The 22253-nt window shown below is 49.7% G+C and overlaps 1 long non-coding RNA gene across 1 annotated transcript in view; it reads right to left on the bottom strand.

Annotated features, from left to right (window-relative positions):
• Nucleotides 1-430: 430 nt before the first annotated feature.
• Nucleotides 431-22253, bottom strand: part of LOC117881983 — a 59328-nt gene continuing 37505 nt past the window's right edge. The window contains exons 3-4 of the long non-coding RNA XR_004646909.1: nt 15581-15787; nt 431-6035 (exon numbers count right to left, since the gene is read on the bottom strand). This is a non-coding gene — a long non-coding RNA (uncharacterized LOC117881983). The remainder of the gene's footprint in view (nt 6036-15580; nt 15788-22253) is intronic.

Genomic DNA, 22253 nt, shown 5'->3' with positions numbered 1-22253 from the left:
TACTTGCGTGTTTCATTTTATTTTTCTTGGTAATTCACTTTGTTCTGTCAGTTATCACTTGGAACCTCTTAAATACTACTTTTTGTATTTAATAAAATCACTTTTTACTTATTAATTAACCCAAAGTATGTATTAATACCTAGGGGGGCAAACAGCTGCGCATATCTCTCTATCAGTGTTATAGAGGGTGAACAATTTATGAGTTTACCCTGTATAAGCTTTATACAGGGTAAAATAGGTTTATTTGGGGTTTGGACCCCCATTGGGAGCTGGGCATCTGAGTGTTAGAGACAGGAACGCTTCTTAAGCTGTTTTCAGTTAAGCCTGCAGCTTTTAGAGGACGTGGTTCAGATCTGGGTCTGGGTTTGCAGCAGGCTAGCGTATCTGGCTCAAACCAGGCAGGGCGCTGAAGTCCCAAGCTGCCAGGGGAAACATGCTCAGGGGTAGTTTCAGCACATCAGTTGGCAGCTCCCAAGGGGTTTTCTGTGATCCAACCTGTCACAGGGTGCTGCAGACATCCCTGAGGCCATGGAATTTGCTGTCTGTTTGCTCCGCAGATAGGGCCTGGCCATTGAAAGGCAGGTCCTGCATTGACTGCTGAGCCTCGATGGACAACCCAGAGTGGAGTAGCCAAGAGGCTCGCTGCATGGATATGGTGGAAGCCGTGGTGCGGGCAGTAGCGTCCGCAGTGTCTGACGCCACCTGCAGAGCCGCCCTGGCCACGGTCCTGCCCTCATCGAGGATCACTTGGAACTCCTTTTTGGAACCCTCGGGGAGCGACCCTTCGAACTTGGCCATGGCTTGCCACATGTTGAAGTCATATCGGCCAAGGAGGGCTTGGTGGTTGGCAACTCTCAGCTGAAGGATGGAAGATGAATAAACCTTACGTCCAAAAAGATTCAGCCTCCTCGAGTCTTTATTTTTGGGGATGGCCTCGGGTTGTCCCTGCCACCCCTTGTGGTTAACTGCCTCAACCACAAGGGAATTGGGGGCTGGGTGGGAATATAAGTATTCATGCCCTTTGCATTTGTACTTGCATTTGGCCCTTTTAGAGATAGGGGCCAGGAAGAGGGAGTCTGCCACAGGGCATTAGTGATCTTAGAAACCCTTCATGAAGGGGTTGAGCCACCCTGGCAGGGGCTAAGGAGCAGAGGACGTCAAACAGAAAGTCCGAAAGCTCTTCCAATTCCTCTGGCTGAAGCCCCAGGTTGGAGGCGACTCTCTTCAAAAGTTCCTGATGCGCCTTGGCATCATCCTGAGGAACTGGGTGAGGAGACCCCGTGATAGCCTCGTCTGGCGACAACGAGGATGATGCCGGTGCTGCGGGAACCTCCACATCAATTGGTGGTCCAGCAGCTTGCTTCTCTGGGTCCTCCTGGACCTGAAGGGTCTTACCCCCCAAAGTCTCCAGCACCGGAGGGGGACGGGATACCGAGGCCGCTGGCCTCTCTGAGGCTCCTGACACCAATCGGGCAGCCTGGGAAGGCTGGGTGAACCCTCAAGGGTTCCACGGTTACCATGGCGCTGGCCACTGCATCTGGGGCCATGGGACAGGTTTCAGTGCTGATAATGTAGTTGGCACTGTCGGTACTCGGGCTTGTCCCGCAGTCAGGGAACCTCACTCCTAGCGGGAGTTACCAGCAGAGCGGTCGGTCCCGGACACTAGGATCAGACTGAGCGATGGCTCTTGCCGACCAGTGCCAGTCGCTGTGTCCCAAAGCCGACCTGTCTGAACAAGACTGTCTTGGACAGGCTCTCGGGGACCGACAGCATTCGGCAGATCTGCATCGGATACCCGGCGCTCCTCACCTCATGCTACTTGACTGGTACGGGGACGCTGAACGAGACCGGGGGCTACTATGAGCCAGTTGCTGGGAGGATCATCCTGAATAGGGCAACCTTTCTTTTGGAGACGGGCCATGACGACCCGGCAATCAGCGGTTCTGGTGCCCGATTGGTCCCAGGATCGGTACCAGGCCCTTGAAGATGGTTGGGGTTGGTCTCAGAGGGTGTGCGCCAATCTACCAGCGAGGTACGCCTCGAGTCCCTCGATCGGTGCCCCCGGTGCGGGGACTGAAGAGGGCTCCGCTGAGCCTGTCTCTCCCATCCTGAGGCGTAACGGCTGTGAGCGGGCGAATGCTGGCGGGATGTCCCTCTCGATGGGGAACGGTGCTGCTGAGGTGGGGACACACGCATAAGTCCCAACACAGATTTTCCCTGAGAGCGGGGTACTGCAGGAGCCAGTGAGGGCGGCACTGGGAGCGTCAGGATCTCCTACGCTGCTTGAAGGGCTTCAGACATCGATGGCATCTAAAGCTGGCCACGGCCTGCACCACTATCTGGAGTCACAGGCAAGGCATGAGATGGGCTGTACCACTCAACTTGAGCTGGAGCCCAGCTTCCCAAGGGGGATGTTGAGCTGCCTGAAACAAGTCTTGGCTCGCCCACTGCTCTCTCCTTTCCCTTGCGGGAGGTAGGAGATCTTCCCCTTACAGTCTTTTCAGCTTCCTGACCGGAACCATGGAGGGAGACCGGTGCCAGCTTGCGGATGGCGTCAGGGGAGCACTGCACATGGAGGCCACAGTGCTCAATGTGGAGTCAGACCGCTGCTCTGGTGCCGGAGTGAGTGCTGACTTCATTAGAAGTGCTTATAGATGGATATTGCGCTCCTTCTTCGTCCTGGGTTTGAAGGACTTGTAGATACGGCACTTGTCACTTATGCACCCTTCACCTAAGCACCTTAGACAGCTGGTATGGGGACCGCTGACGGGCATAGGCCGTTTGCAGCGATCACAGGGCTTAAAGCCTGGGGACCGGGGCATGCCCCAACCCCCGGCTGGGTCCCATTCGGGACTAACAGAGAGTTTGAGAACTACTACTAAGGTTAACTAAGAAAACTACTATGTATAACTATTTTACAGGATTTCAAATTTCGCAAGAACAGAGAAAGAATCAATGCTAGCTGAAGAAGCAGACATTCCAGCACCATCACTGGCGGCAAGAAGGAATTGCGGGTGAAGTGAGCTAGCAGCGCCCCTTATTCCACACCATGCTCACCTAATATGGAATGGACATGAGCATGCTCTCAAAGAAGAAGAACCAGGCAGTCACAGAGGAAGGTGCCACTGCTTCTATTTGAGATAGGCTGTCACTATTTCACAAACACGTGCACCACCGTGACAAGTGTGACAGTCCTTGGTGGTCCTGTATTTGTTTCACTATATAAAGATTAGAACAGACCTTGGCAGTTATACATTCCTGCTGAGAATCACCTCTTTCTGCCTGCAACAGCATAGCTCAGTGGCTAGTACACCAGCTTGGGATCCAGACATCCATGGTTCCAGTCCCAGCTTTGCCTGGTATCTTTGGGCAAATCATTGCTGTGCTCTTCATCCTTCTGTCCCTCTAAAATGCTTTAAAATCCACAGATGAAAAGCACTGTTAGTAGGTATTACTCTAATACCAGTAGATGCTGGGGTTAAAGTTGTCTATGAATTAATTAATTTTTCCCCAGCTTTCACTATTTTTATAACTCCAACATTCTAACAACATTGTAGTTTAATTGATATTTAGGTGCCACCTGCAACTCTATCTTTATGACATTTGTCCTGGAATCTGTTTTATACTTGCTGCTTTTCAATGTTATTGTCTTTCACTCTTGCCTTGTATTGTGGATGAATGTAAGGGGTAGAAGGGTCCTCTCTCCCCTTTCCCTTCCCCATGGGGTCTCCTGGAGCCCTCTCTCTAAGGGTGTTTGTCTATGCTGCAATCAGGAGGTGAGATGGCAGCTCACAGAGACAAACCAGAGCTAGCTTGGATCTAGTGGCACGGGCTAGCTCTCAAGTACTACCTCCCCCTGGACCTTGAGTACATATGCAAGTGGCTCACCCATGCCACCCCCCATGCCGTGGCTACACTGCTACTGTAACTCGAGCTAGCTTTGATCTAGCTCCATCAAAGCTCATGTGGCTAACCCTACAAGAGTTGCAATCACCCCTCCTGATTGCAGTGTAGACATACCCTCAGTGGCATGAGGAGCACAGCCAGATCTAGACTGTGGTTTCTAGGGGAGGGATATTGCTCTAACCCAGCTCCACGCTCAGCAAAAGTTTCAGCCATGCCCCACAAAGATAAAACAGACCTGGAGGAACCAGGGGAGGCTCACAAGGGCTCTTTTCTACCACCTGGTCCCCTGCCTAGCTGGCTAACCATGAGCTACTGGGACAAAGGACTCCTGGGCAAAAGCGAACACACCACATTTTCTAGGGGAAACACCTGTGCCATAGCTCCATAGTGGGAGAGGAACACCAGCGTTTCTATCAGTGGTACAGTGTAGCATAAGCCTCAGTAACAAACACTGCCTGTCCTGAGAATTTCCCTGGCTCAGGGATCAGTACACACTGCTACCAAATGCCTTGCAGCACTTCCGTCTCGACTACGCTGCTGGCTGTTAGCTGCCACGGATGTGCTTTACTAGGTTACTGGTACAGAGCATTGTTCTGCACAAAAGGATGATCCTCCCCACGGCAGAACATACTCCCGACAAGGAGGTAAACAGGAGAACCTCGCTAGCTTTCTGTGCGCCATCCATTCTTCCATGTACTCAGTCCCCTACCCAATGAGCTAAAAGGGCAACTCTATTAGTTCAACTCTTGGAGCCCCCCCTTTAGCTATAGCTTGCAGTTCTGACTACTACTCCAGCTGCAGTTAAGGTGACTGAAGCAACTCCAAACTATCCCTGCTTTCAGGTGTTCATAAATAGCTCAAAGTTTCACCTGTCAGGGTGAAATTAGCCAGGTCTGACCTCTGCCTGAAAGTGATTTTTTTCTGACTGAAAACAGGCCAGCTGTGTTTGAGCTCAGGGAGGCAGAGGGGGAATCAATGTCATTAGTGTATAGTTATTAACACCTTGGCATCTAAAGTGGCTGGGGTAGCAGTTTAGCAGGGAGATGCCTTTATTAATGGTAAGTGCCAAAGAATATCACAGTGAAAACTGGCTGGGATTTATCTGAATTATAAAACTCGGGGGAAGGGGGGGGGGAAGAGAGGAGGAGGGTATCCCATTTTGCACACATTCAATCCATTTTTAACATTAGTGGGATTTTTAAATGTAACCAATATTAAGCCTGTGGGCTCTTTGTCCCCCTCTAGTGGCCAGACTGTATAACAAAGTTTGTGTGGCTGCTACTGTCTGTCCTAGCAGCTGTGCTCCTCTTGTGGAAGTAGTAAAGATGAATTATTTTAGAGTCATAGCTGGCAGCTTTAGTTCCCATTGCTGATCCAGCCAGGGTCATTGTTACAAGTAGTGGCCTGTGCAGGGATTTGGAACTGATGTGGACCCGCTCTGAGCAGGGGCATCTCAACATACACAGTGTTAGGTAGGACAGTAGGCTGATATAGCTGGCTGGCAGGTGGGCCTGGCTCCAGAGAGGCACACACTGACAGAGGCTGGGATCCTTAGGGCTCCGTCTCAATCAGCAGGGTTTTCTAAGGTGTGCATTGAGGGTTCAGCCACCGGAAAGTGACGAGTGACCTTAATTGGCACAAAACTGTTACTGTTTCGTAATACACAAAGACTCCCAGTTCCAGGTTCTTCAGATTTCTAGGGCCCCAGTGCACACAACCAATGTAAGGGGTCAGAGGGAGAACCAAGCCTATTGGCTCATTTAGAAAATGAGACCGTCATCCATAGCCTAACCACTAAGCACCAAGAAATTACCTGCTCTGCCCACACCAGCAGAAGATACAAAGATTGCATATGCAGGATGCGACAAATATACAAGAGTATCCTGAACAAGGACTGATTCTTTCCCAAGTGATCTGTTCCTGTCTTGCATTGTCTATGTACGTTCTTGGCACTTTTGGCAGCAGGGGTGTGGAATGGGGAAAGCTCTATAAATAACCTCGTGTAAGCCAACAAGGAATGTTCTGACGTGGTACTCCTGCCTCCCACCTCTTCTAAGAAAGCGGTCCTTGTGTATTCCAGATGGCTTTTTATCTGGTGTGCCGCTTCAGATGTCCACTAGAGGTCTTTGCTGTACAAGAAAACAAAAGTCTGTTATTGGAGATAAAATTTCCATGTGCTTTTGGCTACAACACCAAGTATCTCATATACCTGCTGTGCATCTCTTTGAATTTAAGGTTTAGTGGGTAAGCAGCAGCAGAAGGGGCCCCACAAGCACAGCATGGTGCTTAGGAGTGGGTAGAAAAAGCTAAAAAGCAACTAATTCACCCAAGGACATAGCATAGAAAATCTCAAAGAAAAAGTCTGAGAAACTCAGGGGAAAAAAAAAAAAATCAATGGGCTAGTCCCTGCAAACAATGAAATGGACCAGTATCCACCTAATCCAGCATCCTGCCTCAGCCAGTAACCAAGTCCTTATGCACAGGGACAGGACACCCACAACCTACCTGGCTAGTTATGAGGTACTATACCAAAGAGGGGAAGTTTCCTCCTGACCCCAGCTGCTGAGATTAGTTTATGCCCTGAAGCATGTGGATTGTTAGCCTTTAGATTATCTTCCCTGGTAACACTAGGTGCTATTCTTAATACCTGTTCTTCTCAAAAAACAATACTATTTGCCTCAACAACTGCCAATGGCAGCAAGTCCCACATTAACTACACACTGTGTGAAATCTGTTATTAATTTGGGATACTGCAGCAGCCCTTCCTACTCGCCAGTCCAATGCTTAGGCTTTTGGAAGGGATAAATAACGGTATACTATTGTCACTCTCTCATCTGCAGCATTTAAGTTAAGGGTTTCCTGCTATCGCAGTGCTTCAATAGTATTACCATAAATGGTTTGTTTTTGAAGCATCTGCAGGGTAATTTCAGGGTGACCTACGCCCCAATGGCCTCAGGAAATCTAGCCTGACTTCCAGCCCCTCTGTGTGCAGCTGACACACCAGCTGGAGTCTGGAATGGCTCAGAGGACATTCTCAGGCACATGATGAGCCTGCAGCAACAAGCGGCCTTCCCTGTTTTTCCCAGAAGGGGTCAGCGTGGTAATGAGTTTGGGGATGAAAACCATTCAGATCGGAAGTAGGTTCCACTCCCAACAGTTAATAAGAACCAAAAGCTACTGTCCAGGGCAATTTAACTGCTCAGTCAGCTTGCTCTACTCTCAGGTGCTGGTATTGCTACTTCGATAGCTGAGTGGATGTCACCAAGATGCATCGGCACAGCCCAAACAAAATAGGTTGCTGCTGCTGGTTCTGTAAAGATCATGCTGTTTCCGGTGCCGCTGATCAAGGGTGGGACTGTTTTCCTTGATATGCAAGGCCTGGAAATTAAAAGAAGCTGTGTTGTTGGTTACCACATCACGCAGAGAGAGAAAACTTTCCTAGCGGCTGGATTTCCCTGCGAGACACACTCAGTGTCAACTTTCCAGAAGGAAGCTTGCGTAAAACCTGATGCTCAAGCACAGAACTGGCCCAGAGAAGGATGCAAATGCATCATGGATAAGAAGCTCATGCACAACACCCTCCAAGGCTCAAAAAGAAGCATACAAGCTTACCTCCTACAATCTTATCTGGCCTCCATCACTGTAGTATCTGAGCATCACGTATTTAGTCTCTCAGCACACTTGGGAGGTGCTGGTATCCCCATTTTACAATTAAAGATTGAGGCACAGACAACAAAGTGACCTGCCCACGGTCACACAGAGAAGCTGTGGTGGAACCAGGAATTGCACCAACATCTTCTGAGTCCCAGTGTAGTGCCCTAACCACTAGACCAAGCCTGCACAACATGCGGCCCAGGGGCCACATGAGACCCGTGTGGGCTCACTGTACGGCCCGCGGGGGTTGAGTAGGTGGGCTCACTGTGTGGCCCACGGGGGGGGTGAGTAGGCAAGCGGTGGATGAGGGAGGGGGGGCTGAGGAGGCGAGCTAGGGAGGGTGGAGGGGGGGCTGAGGAGGCGAGCGGGCAGTGGCGGGGGGTGAGTAGGCGAGCCGGGGGAGGGGGACTGAGGAGGCGAGCGGCGAATCGGTGGCTGACCTGTTCTACTGATCTGGTCTGGCTCCCATCCCCTCTCCAAGGGCCGGCTCCAGGCACCAGCAAAACAAGCAGGTGCTTGGGGCGGCACATTTCTAGGGGCAGCATTCTGGTGCCGGCCATCATAGGCGCCGACTCCGGGGCATGGGGGAAAAGTGCCGCCGCCCCAGTTTGCCACCCCAGCTCGCCTCCACTCCGCCTCCACCTGCTCCCATGAGCGCGCCACTGCCGCTCCGCTTCTCCCCCCTCCCTCTCAGGCTTGCCACACATGAAACCGCTGTTTCGCACAGCAAGGCTAGGAGGGAGGAGAAGCCGAGCGGCGGGGCACTCGGGGGAGGCAGCGGAGATAAGCTGGAGCGGGGAGTGGTTCCTCTACCCCCCCGTTACTTCCTGTGCAACCCCACCCTAGCTCACCTCCGCTCCGCCTGCTCCCCTGAACGCGCTGCCGCGCCGTTTCTCCCCCCCCCCCAGGCTTGCCGCACGCAAAACTGCTATTTTGCGCAGCAAGGCTGGAAGGGAGGAGAAGTCGAGCGGCGGGTACTTGGAGGCGGCGGTGGTGGTGGAGCAGAGGTGAGCTGGAGTGGGGAGCGGTTCCTCTACCCCCTCCCCCGTTACTTCCTGGGCCCTGCCACCCTAGCTCACCTCTGCTTCGCCTGCTCCCCTGAACGCGCTGCTGCTCTGCTTCTCCGCCCTCCCTCGCCTGAGAGGGAAGGGGGAGAAGCAGAGCGGCAGCACGCCCGGGGGAGCAGGCAGAGCAGAGGTGAGCTAGGGCGGGAGGTCGCGGGGGGCCTGCAGGAAGCAATGGGAGGGGAATACAGCACGCCGGGGGAGGAGGCGGGGCTGGGGATTTGGGGAAGGGGTTCGGAAGGGGTGGAGTTAGGGCGGGGCCAGAGGGGCACGAAAAAAAGGGGGGGCAGCCAAAAATTTTTTTTGCTTGGGGAGGCAAAAATCCTAGAGCTGGCCCTGCCCTCTCCAAGGGTTGCAGCTGTCTGGAGGTGCCTGCCTTCCACACCTTCCTCATTCACACCTCCTTCATTCAACAGGGCAATTGATTACAAAGTTGGGGGAAGATCTTATTCTACTTCTAGCAAAAATACATTTTTCTTTTACCTTAAGTATACTAGCTTAAGGGCCCGCTATAACAAATTACCGCAGTTCAATACTGCTGTTTCGGTGGGGCGGCGCTGGGGAAGAAGGGTTTGTTTCCACGAGGCAGGTGGCGCTGAGGGGGGGGGGGGGGGGGCTCCGCCCGTGGGGGGGGGGTTTCCTTGGGGGGGGGGGGGGGGGCGGGGGGGGGGGTTGTGTGGTGCTGGGGTGGGGTTGGCGGCGCCTGGGGGGTTTTGGCCCTCACCTGTTTTCTTTGGAGTAATATGGCCCTTGCTGCTTTACGAGTTGTGCAGGCCTGCACTAGACCATCCTTCGTGCTTCATAATCAATACAGAAGCATGTTCTCCTAGTGGTATAAATCATTTGTGCAGCTCCCTCCCCACGCAAAGTAGCATTTTCTTGAGCGACAGCTGCTACCAAGTGAGCTAGTGGGGTTTTGAGTCTCTATTTACTGATTTTCTAGGGGGACTAATTGACTAGCCCCTTTACATTGCTTTTCATTTACATTCTTTTCAGAGTTTAAAAAGAGATCCAAATCATTCTGAGAGGGGCTTTGGTGGTAAAGTCCTCAGGGCCAGGTTAACAGCCACACGTGAAGCCAGTGGGGTTGCACCTGCTTGTGCCAGCCGGCTCTGTTATTTATATTACAGCAGCACCTAGGCAAATTTAAGTGCATTTGTTTGGGTATCTATTGACTCCCAGGTGTAACGAGCGACTGCTGGAAGCAGAACCTTTAAACCAACGGCCTCCTCCCTCACTGCAGTGTTCTCACTATGATGGATCTTTAACCACTCCTGATTTTGGTTTTGTAAGACCCAAAGCACAGCCCATCTCTAGTTGGTCCATCCAGGCTGCTATTTTAGGATATCAGCCCTTTACAGACAGGTATCAGCATGCAGCCAGCAGAGGGGACAGGAGCAAGGTCAGAGGGGGTCAGATTATGAAATAGAAATGACAACAGGCTGTAGAGCCAGCGAGCTGCAGGAGGAAGTGGCAGCTTCCCTTTCAAAGTCATGCTGCTGTACTTCCCCCTGCAGCTGAACTCCACTGAGCAACCCTGAAGCTGAAGTTAGGCTAGGGAGCCGGACTAGGAGCTGGTGTAAGTATCCCAATTCAGTTCCTTAAGAATGAGTGACGGAGGGAAGAGAGCCCAGGGGGGCAGCCACTTCTAACCCTGATATTCTATGATTCTATGACCTATTCCTGGCAGTTCTGCTTTCTCTTTCCTGCATTCCTTGCAGGTGCCCCCTAAGGCTGGGTGAGCTGGTGCAGGATATGTGCTCAGTTCAATACCCTCAGACAATAAATTGTGACTTAATTGCAAAGTGCAGACAGGTGTCCTCTGGCAGGGACCCCAGATGGAATTCCTTGTGACTAAAGGGGATTCTCCTTCAGACCTTTGAGGATACTCCACCCTTCCACCAAGAAAAGCAGATTCTGTCCCCTCTCCCTCCACTAGAGCCCCATCACGCAGACATTCAGACACTCTGGGGAAGGTTTGAGCATGAATTTAGGGCCACCAAAATTCCCCAGCTTTCTAACCTCCCATGAAGAAAGTCCAGGGGAAATGAAAGCAATCCTCCAGCTCGGGCCAAGTATGGGGGATTTCTCAGCCGACAGCCCTGGTGACCAACTCTGAGGTTAGTGCTGGTGGGAAAGCACCAGCCTAGCTCAGTACCCACATCCTGGTCCTGTGTGCTTCTGCGCTCACTATCTAGATTTGGAGGAGCCACGGGCAGTTCCCAGGTAGTGTCCTCAGCAGCTGCTGCTATCAGTCCTGCCACTTTCTTGACTCCCTGCCTTGTAAGCAGCCTTAGGAACCAGGACATGAGAATCTGACCACAAATGCAGGCAAAGGAAACATAGGCAACACAGAAACATGTAACCATAATAACCTCTTCTTTGCTCTGTCAGGGAATTGCTGCTAATACCTCATGGGCCTTTAACAAAAACATGCCAGCCACTCATAGGGCTCATGCCCGCTCCTCCCATCCTCCCCATTTGCCTCTCACCTTCCTGAACTTAGCACCTTCGTTCCCACTTTTCAGATAGGACGTAAAGCCAAGATCGTGACTGTAGCACGATTTATGACCCAGAAAGGCTCTTCTGGTGGCCCACCCTGCTAGCAAAGATAAGAAGCCTGCAAAAAACTATTAAGTTCTGCCAAGACGTATTGCCAAGAACTATTAAGTTCTGCTAAGAACTAGGGGCAGAAACAAGGTGATCTTGCAGGATACCCTATGTATGTAAGCTTGGGAAAGCTCAGGCTGAGGTTAATATTCTGTTGTTACCTGACTTGCCAATCAAGCCAGCCGCAAGAAGGGGAGCATTTGAACCAACTTGTGCAAGTTTTATTTAGGCATGCTTACATCTGCCTGATAGGTTTCCCCCTTCCAGTCCCACCACCTTACCCCTTTAATTGTCAGCACCTTTCCAAGATTGCTGTGTGGCTTCCTCCTCTGCTTGGCTAGATGAGATATAGTGTCTATTTTAGGAGAGATCCTGCAGGGGGCAGCAGCATGTGCCTTAAAAATTACTAGGCTTGTGTGCTGGAAAGATGCAATCTCAGATCTGGAACATCAATGCCAGTAGGAAGCTGTGGAGGAATATGCACTGTTCAATCCCAGAAACAGAACCTGGTAGATGGCAGGAGGACCAAACCAATTGGCAGCAGCATTCACCAAGACAACTAGATCTATCCCCTAAGCTCATGCCATCTAAAGCTCAACTCCCCTAGCCCCCTACTGGGGAAGTACCCAAGGATTGCAGAAGTAATCCACAGGTCCAACAGCTTCTAATGAGAAGCTGGGGTAAGAGAGAGGCCAGCAAAGCTTGACATGGGGCAGGGTCGTGAAGAGAGATTCAGGTAGTCCTGGTCACCCATGAAGGCACGGGACATCTTATTATTGCTGGCTTGACAGACCTGGAGATCTCAGTCCTCTCTTTAGCCACAAAACAGACAAAACATGGGCAGCAGCCCTGCAAGCTTCACTATCATTACTCAACCCAAACCTACAGGAACCACCTTTAAGCCTTAGAAGATCTTTCACTCCTCAAGACCAGGCAGAATTGATCTCCCTGCTGAGAAGCCAGGGCTCCAGCTGGTGTAACCTGACTCCAGCTGTTCAGTGAAGGGGCCACCTGGCTTACTGAATTGGATCGAGACTCTCAACTCATTCCCATAGGCCATAAAACAACCCAGATGCATTGATGACTTTTGCCCACTACTGACCTGGGCTGCTGCTGAACTTCTCTATAGTTCATTGCCAATCCCATTAAGCCACCTGCAGCTATTACTGATGTCAGGCATCCCTAATGTAAAAGAGGACAGCTAAGATGCTGAAACTTGGATCTTCTGGGCTCTGCTCCCTTCACCCCTGCTACTGCCAGAATAGGCACCAAAAGACTTGCGGCAGAGGACAGCCACACAAAGGGGTTGTTGTATACATATGAGCACAAGGCTGGTTATAAATGCAAGATACACGTGACCTAGTGGCAGTGTGTTCAGATGTCAACTACTATCTAAGGACTCCTGAGCATTCAGCTCCCACTGTCAGGCCATCAACCTTTGGCTCAGCAGCTCTGCATCAGGTGCACAGACAGTGGCCAATTGGCCATTCCTGACCAAAGCACCTAGGAGCCTGCATTTTATCCCGAGGGCACAGGGGATGTGTCTGCACCATCTGGATTCCTGCTTTGTGCTTCTCTTTGCACCCTCTTCCCATCCCCCCTAGTCACACTCTGATGCTGCCAGCAGAAACTGTCACCCACTGTCCTCTTCTCCCCCACCCCCTCAGCCCCCCAGCAGCTGTGCGCAGTGGATTAAAGGAGGCAGGTTCAAGGTTTAATCAGAGTTCATTCCAGTTGGGGACAAAATTCCAGCTCAGATTCTCCTACCAGGAAATAAACCCACTGCCCTTTCCAAGTGGGGTCAAGAATCCAGTTCTGGCTCCCCAGCTACTGCTTCCTGGTGTGATTCAGATGCTGTGCAAACATTTGCATCTGAGATAGCCGTGTGGAAACCCACAGATGGGCTCCTTGTCCCTCTCTGGGAAGGGCTTGGAACACCTCCATTTGTGGGCCAGGAGAAAAGGGGGGGATGGGAAAGATCAGCAAAAGGATCAAATCTGCCCCCTGGCCCCCAGTTCAAGTGCAGATTCCATGGAAGGATCACAACACACACGGGACAGGGCTGTCCTGAATTGTTACAGTACTGTATTGCCAACTGCATGTGTTTCAAAATCAGGAGCCAGGGCCTGGAAAAATCATGAGGGGACTGGCTTAAAAATCGTGAGGGTTTTTTTTTTAAAATGTATTTTGGGTCTTTTTCATCAGTCTTCTGGTGCTGAAGCCTTTAAAGGTGTCCTATTTTTCAAGCTTTTCTGTGCAACCATGAATGGTAGAAGCTGCCTTCTTTTTAAATAGCTGCAATACTGACATAATCAGATAGCAGCCATCGACTGCAAAGTGCTTTACTCAGGTGAGTAAGGCATCTCATCACCATCCCACAGATACACAAACTGTGATGGGATTTGCCTGCACCAATATAGCAGAGCTGTAAACAGAGCCCAGATTTCCTGTGTCCCAGCCCCATGCTCAGTCCATTAGATCACACCTGTGCCCCTTAACCTGAGTATTTTAACACTCACATCTCTCTCCTTGGAGAAGGAGTTGGAGAGATCATATGGCCTAGTGTCCCCACACCTATCAATTGGTGTCTTTTTCACCTCATCACCTATGGGAGCTATTTATTTTTACAACCCTTCCCTCCCGGTGTCTGCCATTCAGCCAGCTGCTCCCTCCCCTGGCACATCCTGGACAGAACCTTCAGTCTTGCGGTGACCTCTGGCGTACATGGCAAAACCTTCTGGTATTCTCTCTGCACTAATCCAGCACTAAACTGTCTTCTCCCACCATTATTCAAATCAAGACCAGACAGTCACTGGCTGGCCGTCAAACAGGGACAATACATCACAGCCTCTCAGCCCATGCAAATTGATGCGGGGATACGGATGAGCTGAGCGCATGGTGCTCAGAGGTGTGAATCCATGCAGCAATGGAGGCAGGGCAGGCACTCAGACGATGTCTTTACTACCAAAAAAGGTGGATTTGCACAGCGAGGTAACTAATGCGCATGAGCTACCTCACCACAAAATCTTAGCAGAGATGACATGTGGGCAGATTTTACCCATATGTAGATAGGAGAGCTCAAAATCCGCCTTCTCACCCCCAGCTCGCAAGTGGATTTGATGCAAGATTCACCACAGACTGGGCAGGACTGGCCTGAATTGTTACCATAGCACCAACCACAAGTGATCTACAATGAGGGCCAGAAAACCATGCGATTGGCTATAGTATGAACTCCACCTTTCCTAGCTACAGTGCAGTAAAAGGTACAGGTGCCTGGTCTCCACATGGCTTTGACAATAAGGTAGCTAATGGGTGTTAGTTATCCTGCTGAAAAATCCACCTTTTTTTGGCCTTGAAGCCATAGCCTGAGAAGGAATCCTTGCACCAACGTGCTGGCAGGTGGGTAGATCCCACTGCACTCTAAGGTTTCATAACGTTGTCCTATGGAAGCCAAAGAGTAAAATGCTAGAGTGGCTCTTGACTCCTCTCAGGCTGTGGTATCTCATGAAGAAAGAGCTGCAGGGGAAGAGCAGTGTCAGCAGTCAGGCTAGGGAGGGCATATCCTAGAAATGGGGATCAAACCCATCCTGGGGAAAGTGAACAGAGAGGGTTGGTGCCTTGGCTATCCAGCTTCTCAGAGGAACCATTACCACAATGAAAGGTCATTGAGTGGGTAGAGATGGTGTCTCCACTTCTCCATTTCCAGCATGTGTAATATCCAAGGGACAAAGGAAGCACAGATGAAAATGCGGGAAGGATCCCAAGGACATGGACACAAAATCTCTCAGTATAGAAAGCAGCACGTGGGAACACACAGTGATGGGGGAGATTCTGTGACTCTCTAGTGGAGTTTTTAACCAAGTCTCTCTGGATGCGACTTCCGCCCCTTTGATGTTTGCTTTCCACGAATATTCAAGTGGAGCAGCAGGATTGTCTGACTGCAGAAATTAAGCAAATGGCATGACATATTTGCAGCTATTTGTAATCACACATTCACAGACGTGATAGGATTCCCAGACTTATGCCCCTCTCATTAAGGAAGAGGAACATAACCCTGTGGCCCACAAGTCCAATCAAAACAAATCACATTTAAAAAAAAAAAAACATTCAATTTGAGCTACAGCCCAAGGATTAGTCACAAAAAATATATGGCAATTAATTTCATTAATTCAAGAGTCACTCGCCAGTCACAGATAATTCACACCCACAAAGAGAACTGTGATGTGCAAAGACTACCCAGGTCACCAACAGCAGCAGCTAATGGAAATAAGCTTTCAAGAAGAATTAGATAACTGTATGAAGGAAGTATAAATGCTTATCAAAGGGAGAGGGCCCCGCAGTGGTACCTCTATCTGTGGGCCTGTCTCCTCAGCCAAGCTAAGTAGAGCCAGGCTAAGCTTCGCCAGTAGATGGATCGGGCAGGGGCCACTCAAGAAAACCCAGGCTGCTGCAGGAAGCTGTGTTGGTGATTCAATAGGTGGCACTCTTCCTTCTGTGTCAGAACTGATCCATGGTGGAAGAGCGCATTGTGCTGCAAACCGCAGCCCTGGCTCCTGCAGAGACAACGAGGAAAAGGGTTAATATACCATGAAAGGTCCCGCAGTAGTTTTCTCAACTGTACACATTAGGCTTTCCCTCTCCACACGCACACTACCACATCTTCTAACCAAATGCCAGCATGGGTAATTTACAACTCTCTGGATTCCCCCTGCAGTTTCAAGAGGATGCAATATCCCTTTTTCACTTCCTGTCCTAAACTGTTGAATAGTTGTTGCCTTCCATCCCAGAGGTGGCTGCATTTCAAAGACGGTGAAGGGATCCCTGCTTGTTCTTTGGGACATGATTTGGGATGATAGTACTGTATCAATAGAAGGCTTATTAGGTGGGATATCTCATCCCTAATTGTGTATGATCTCCAAGCACTGGATCAGAGTATGTAGGCAAGCCAAGCCAGCCAGGGGTCTGGTGACAAGGACAGCTACTAGAGGAGATACAAATGGAGACAAACAATGAGTCAATAGCCTGGAGGTTTTTAGAGCACTGACCTCAGAGACTGGGACCTCACCCCTAGCAGCCTGGACAGTTATCCCAAAAACCAAACATCACACTGCAAGAGAAACAAATCTCAGTGCCCCTTTCAAATGACTGGAGTTTGAAAACGGAGGCGGAGAGCAGTTCACCAGCAAGAGATACTGACAGAGTCTGAGCTGAAAGATATGCAGAGTGAGGGATGGGGAAGAAAGCCAGAGAGAAGGGATACGGAAAACAGATCCAGACTTAGACAGACAGGGAAGACTGTCTGAACTTTGCCCTCTAGGCTCATATCAGCCCAGGCAGCTAGTGGCTGGGAATAAATACCATATGACAGCTGCGTCCTGTCCTGTGTAAAATGAACTAGTCTCACTCCGGTTCCTAACAGACAGGTGTCCACACTGCATGTGGTACTAACTAGCCCCCTACTTGACATTCTCCGCAGAAGGGGCTATGCCCCTAGAACAGGTCCCTCCATTTGGGACAGGAGTGAGGCAGGTTGGTGGGGAATCTGCTGCTGCTCCTTGCTCTACGGATAAGGAACTGCAGGGCTTTCAATTTGGCCCCCTTCATCAGCAGCGATTTCACCAGTGTGAGCGTAACACTTACAAGGAAGGAACATTATCCTATAGGTGATGTCACTGTGAATAAATCACACTGCAGACATCACTGTGGCACAGCACAGCATGGCCTGGCCACTCAGTTCCACCTGGGACCCATCACAGTCTCCACTGGCCACATGAAAACAGGCCACTCATGGGCCTCCCTGCACCCACGTCCACATTTAAAGAGCCAGCGGCTCAAGAAGCCCTGGCTACAGGCCTGTTACCGAGTGGGCAGCCAGCTGGGGCTAGACTTTGGCTCTGCATGAGGCCAGCTTGTGGTTTGACTTTCAGTCACAACGAAAAATAAATGCCCCACTCCTACTCCTCCTCTTGCTGCTGCTAGACCCTTCCTTCCTTCCCTTGCGCCCTCCCTTCCTGTGGGAGTTGCTCTGCTGGGCCTTCCTGCGGACACGGCTCCTCCCAGCTTCTCTGCAGCCAAGGGCATCCACTGTCAAATATTCCCTTTCTGAATGAACAACATGATTGGGTGGAGGAGATGGGACAGGAGAACAGAGAGCAGCTCTTCAGAGCAGTGCAAGCCAGAGCTCAGCCTCAGGGGAATAGCAATGCTCATTAGTGCCTTGCTGAGCCAGAGGGCCAACAGCCATCTCCTCCAAGGCACCAGATGTACCCTAGGAAGCTTAGCTCGCCAGCACAGCCCTTTCAGCCTGGGGATGGGCCGCTGGCATGGTATGAGGGAGATTAGCCTGCTGTGACTATAATTGCTTTCTCTCTGCATTCTGTGCTCTTCTCACTGCAGTAAGTGGGGATCACTGAGAGACAGACAGTTCTGGTAGGGGGCAAGAGATGGAGCTCAGGAAAGAGGCGAGAGACGGAGCTGGCTGTGGGAACGGGGAGTCTGGAAATGGGACAGAGAGAGGGAGGAAGGGTTCTGGAAGGACTAAACAAACAAAGAAGTAATATATGGGAGAGGGCAACAGCAGTAATGGAACCAAGAGGAGAGAGCCCTGGAGGAAGCATGGAAAGAGAATTTCAAGGAGCATGAGAATAAATGTGTCACCAGAAAGACATCAAGGAATCACCATGAGTTACCAAAACTCCACCCACATTCACAGCCAACTCAGCCACCTTGGGCTGAGAGTCTCCTACCCCACTGACAAAGGGGTCTCCTATCCCAGGATCAGGGCACAAGCTGCAACCCCTCTTTTGAGCTGTCTTAGCCCCCCCTATCACCACCATGCCCAGCAGGGAATCAGTCACTTGTTTATGTTTCCCTTCGCAGCCGCTTGCTCCTGGCCTGCGATAGAATTACACCCTGGGAGGATGCCATTGGAATCTCGCCTGCATTGAAAATAGCAGCACCATTACCATGGAGACAAAACAGCTACTCCTTCCCCAGGCCCTGTCTCTCCCTCCCTCCTGCCAGCGCAGCAGGCTGCTTTCTCCTCCAGTTGTCACACAAGTTACCCTGGTAACACATGGCATGCAAAGCAGCTCATTAACCCAACCAGTGACTCCCCTGGCTGCAGGTCCCACTGCACACCCACATTCTGGATAAGACAGCCCAAGGTTGAGGTCAGCATGCTGCTCAGAACAGCAAGGGCAACTGCATGGAAAGCCCAGGCTAGGGAAGAGCACGGCGCCACGTGGGCATATGCAGGAAATCCTCTGTCCAGCCCTGGCCCTGAGCTCTGAAAAGTGGAAGGGAGTCAGCACTGTGATAATATTTCCATCGGCTCCACCTCATCCTCCCCTTCTGCCTGGCATAGGAATAGGGCAAGGAAAGTCCTGCTCAGGGTGCCGCTAGCACTACAAAATGTGCAAACAAGCTGGCAAATCTCTGTCCACCTGCCTCCTCCAGCAGCGACCCCACACACTCCCAGGGCCAGCATAGTCATGGCACTAACTCAACGAGAGACTTATAGGTGTGGTCTGCGCCCAGACACGAGAGTCTGGAAGCTCTACTCCTTACTAACACTACTTCCCACTGTGACCTTGGCCAAGTCACTTACTCCAGCCTCATCAGTGTCTCTATCCGTAGACTAGGGATAATGGGCCAAATTCCCCCCAACTGTAATGGAGGTCCAGCAGGGATCATCTTGACCGAGTAACACCTCCCTCCCCATGACGGATCACCCCTGCCTGCCACTAGCACTTTCACACTCTTCTCTCTTGCTGGGGCAGCATGGGATAGAGTGCCCAAACTCCACATAGCCACCCCCTTATCCTCATTCAAATCCTTCTTCCAAACTCACCTCTTCCATACAATGCATTCCAGAAACTGCAATCTGCTAATGGCCAGGCAGGGGTGAATTGTGATAGTTGTTCCTAATTGACTAAGAATTACAAGCCTATTCGTTTTTTGTAATACTGTCTTCCTCGCACCCCAGTTTGAGCATTGGCCTGCTAAACCCAGGGTTGTGAGTTCAATCCTTGAGGGGGCCACTTAGGGATCTGGGGCAAAAATCAGTACTTGGTTCTGCTAGTGAAGGCAAGGGGCTGGATTCAATGACCTTTCGGGGTCCCTTCCAGTTCTATGAGATAGGTATATCTCCATATTATTACCTGTAATGTCTTGTCTTTTAGATTGTAAGATCTTTGGGATAGGGAGAGACTACCATTTAGTCTGTATTCATACAGCATCCAGTACAATGGGGCCCTGCTCTGGCTGGCCTCTGGGCACTACTGCAATCTCAATGTAAAATCACCACATTTTGCTCTTATATAGCACCTTTCAGCCGAACATCGCACAGTGCTTTGCAAAGGGGAGTCATTATTATTCTCCTTCTGTAGATAAATGGGGACATAAGAAAATAAAGTGACGATCCCAAGGTCACAGTGAGTCAGGGTGGAACTTACAACTACTGACTTCTGGTCAGTCCCTTGCTCCAGCCACTGGACTTTCTGCCTCTAGCTAGCACAGTGTTAAGTCCGAAGACCAAAAATAAGTGCTCCTGACGACCATAACAACTGCTGCCCTTAGCGAACAAAGTGTGCATCAAGAGCTAGGATCTGTGCACCTGGGTCCAGATCCTCAAAGGTTTTTAGGCACCTAATTTCCATTGAAATCAATGGGAGTTAGGCACATCAGTACCACTGAGGCCAGGACCCCTGTCTACACTAATGTCTTCGATGATTACTGGACCTACTAAGTTATCCTAAGCTCAATTTTAAAAGGATGTGAAAATTCATAAGATGTTACAATAATCATGAAAAACAGGTCCAGCTGTTTATAATGATGAAGTTTGTAATAGGTGCAAAAACCAATCAGACAGAGAAACCATATTAGTCTAAACAAATGGCCTAGTAATATAAATCAAGGACTGTGGTGAGATTATAGTTGGTAAACGAGAAAATGTGGGAAGCAAGTTAACTATGACAAGTTTGGCCTTACAGAAATGGGTTTAATTGGTGGACAAAATAATGAAGATAAAATATCCCACCCACTTTTACTCCTTCTGGGGGATTAAAAAAAAAGACTTTAAAAAAAAAAAAAAAAAAAAAAAGAATCATCTTCCCCGCAGCTCTGCAACTCATCTCGACTCATCTAACGGACTTTCTTCCTGAGAGGAACTTTGTTTTCATCTATAACTGCTGAAAGTCATCACATTATCGTGACATCCAGTTCTCAACCCACCAGTGAGGATAACTAATTACCAGTAAAGGCAGGTAAAATTGTATTCCCTTCCCTTGCTGTGTTATTTTCTGCCCCACAGTTTCTTTCCTCTTATCCTCTCTCACTCTCTTCGCTTTCCATCAGATCCTGATGTCATCTATTCTGCATTCATCCAAACCTGCCCTGTCTAAGGAGAATGGATCCAACCAGATGACAGCCCTGACCAGATCGTAACTAACCAGGGTCCAAGCAGCAAGTGCTGTGGCTGACTTCCAAGCCAAAGCATCGTCTCGTAACTAACCAGCAGTCCAGTATGCCAAAAACATCAACAAAAGCCACATTTCATCAATTTTTTCTATCCTGTCTCTCCTCTACCTTGTGTCTGTCTGTCTGTTAAGAACAGGATAAGTGAAAGCTCTACAAACAGTAGGCCTGAGAGTAAAATTAATCTTTTCCTTTTCATCAAAAAAGGTTATTCTGAAAATAAGAGACACTGATAGCACTGCTCTACAGCCAAAATGCTTCTGAAATAAATGTAGTCAAACTTTACTAATTCTGGGTCACTGAGAACGAAAATGATGCTTACCATTGTTGACTGGCTCTAGTTTTCAAGATATGCTATTGGGTCAGTATATACGACCCTTGACTTGGGAATGGCGGAGGATAAGTGAGTTATAAAAGGAAGGGATCTCAATTTAAACCAGAAATGGCTAAAATACATCTTTGACTGGATCTATGAATAAATCTATGACTGGGTTTGGACACTATTTGCTTTTTAGGCAAAACAATGAATGATGCAATCTGAAGCTGGTATTGCGTCATACATGATATGAATTGCATCATGTTATTCCTAGAAGTCATGGATGATGCAATCATAACGAAGCTTACATCACTCTGCTGAACAAATTGCCCTATATCAGCTCTAGAAATCATACAGTGTCGTGCTCTCTTATTTGTCAGTGTTTGATTTTGCAAAGGGACACATTTCTGTTTAGCCAAAGTGAGCAGAGATGCTTCGTACTTGTGTGAACAGTGCAGATAACTTCTGCTATGTTTGTGGTGAAGTGACTTTTGCATCACAAAAGCGCAGTATAACCACTATGGTTAAGAAAGCCTATCCCCTTTATTTTGGCTGCAAAATTGGAGATCAGGACAAGAGGTGGGCCCCACACATATGCTGCAACACTTGTGCAACAAATCTTCGCCAGTGGTTGAATAGGAAAAGGAAATCTATGCCTTTTGCAATGCCAATGATTTGGAGAGAGCCAACAGATCATACCAGCAATTATTACTTCTGCATGGTGCCTCCAGTTGGGAAAGGTGTGTCAAAGAAGAAAAAGTGGACTGTGCATTATCCAAACATTCCATCAGCTATACGCCCAGTACCCCATGGAGAAGGACTGACGGTTCCTGATGCAGCAGAATCATTCTCACTTGAGTCAGACGAGGAAGAGGAAGAGGATGAAACTTCTGGTCCTGAACCAGCAATGTCACAGGACCCACATTTTCTCCCATCCTCCTACTCTGAACCATACCTCATAACACAAGGCGAACTGAATGACCTTGTCAGGGATTTGGAACTACCCAAGAGTAAGGCAGAGCTGTTGGGCTCCAGACTATAGCAGTAGAATCTCCTGGCAGGTGATGTTAGGGTTTCCATGTTCCGTGACCGTCAAAAGGATCTTGTCCCATTCTTCTTCATGGAAGGTGATCTTGTAGCCTGCAACAACATCGATGGTGTGATGGCAGCCCTCAACATCGTTCACGATCCAGATGAGTGGAGACTGTTCATTGATTCATCGAAGA

This window comes from Trachemys scripta, chromosome 8 (assembly GCF_013100865.1).
Source record: "Trachemys scripta elegans isolate TJP31775 chromosome 8, CAS_Tse_1.0, whole genome shotgun sequence".
Classification (NCBI taxonomy): domain Eukaryota; kingdom Metazoa; phylum Chordata; order Testudines; family Emydidae; genus Trachemys; species Trachemys scripta.
Note: the sequence above shows the minus strand (reverse complement) of the source record. Positions and strands in the feature narration are given on the sequence as shown.